We start from the raw sequence: 274 nt of genomic DNA on the forward strand, positions 1-274 counted from the left end.
GTCTATGGCATTGTACCTGTCTGAGGTCCCACCCCTCCTCAAACCTCACCCTCTTCAGGCTCCATCCCTCAAATCTCCAGGAATTTCCCATCGGGAGTTGGCAACCCTATCAGGATTGGCCCCAATATGTTTTCTCCCAAAGGCCAAAGTAGGTGACAGGACCAAGCTTAGTTGCCTACCAACAGGCACTGAGGGGAAAGTAGGGTTGCCAGCTATAAGGAGGGAAATACCTGGAGGTTTGGGGGGTGGATTCTGTAGAGGGCAGCATGGGGGG

This window comes from Gekko japonicus, unplaced genomic scaffold, assembly GCF_001447785.1.
Source record: "Gekko japonicus isolate JY-2015 unplaced genomic scaffold, Gekko_japonicus_V1.1 scaffold3364, whole genome shotgun sequence".
NCBI lineage: Eukaryota > Metazoa > Chordata > Lepidosauria > Squamata > Gekkonidae > Gekko > Gekko japonicus.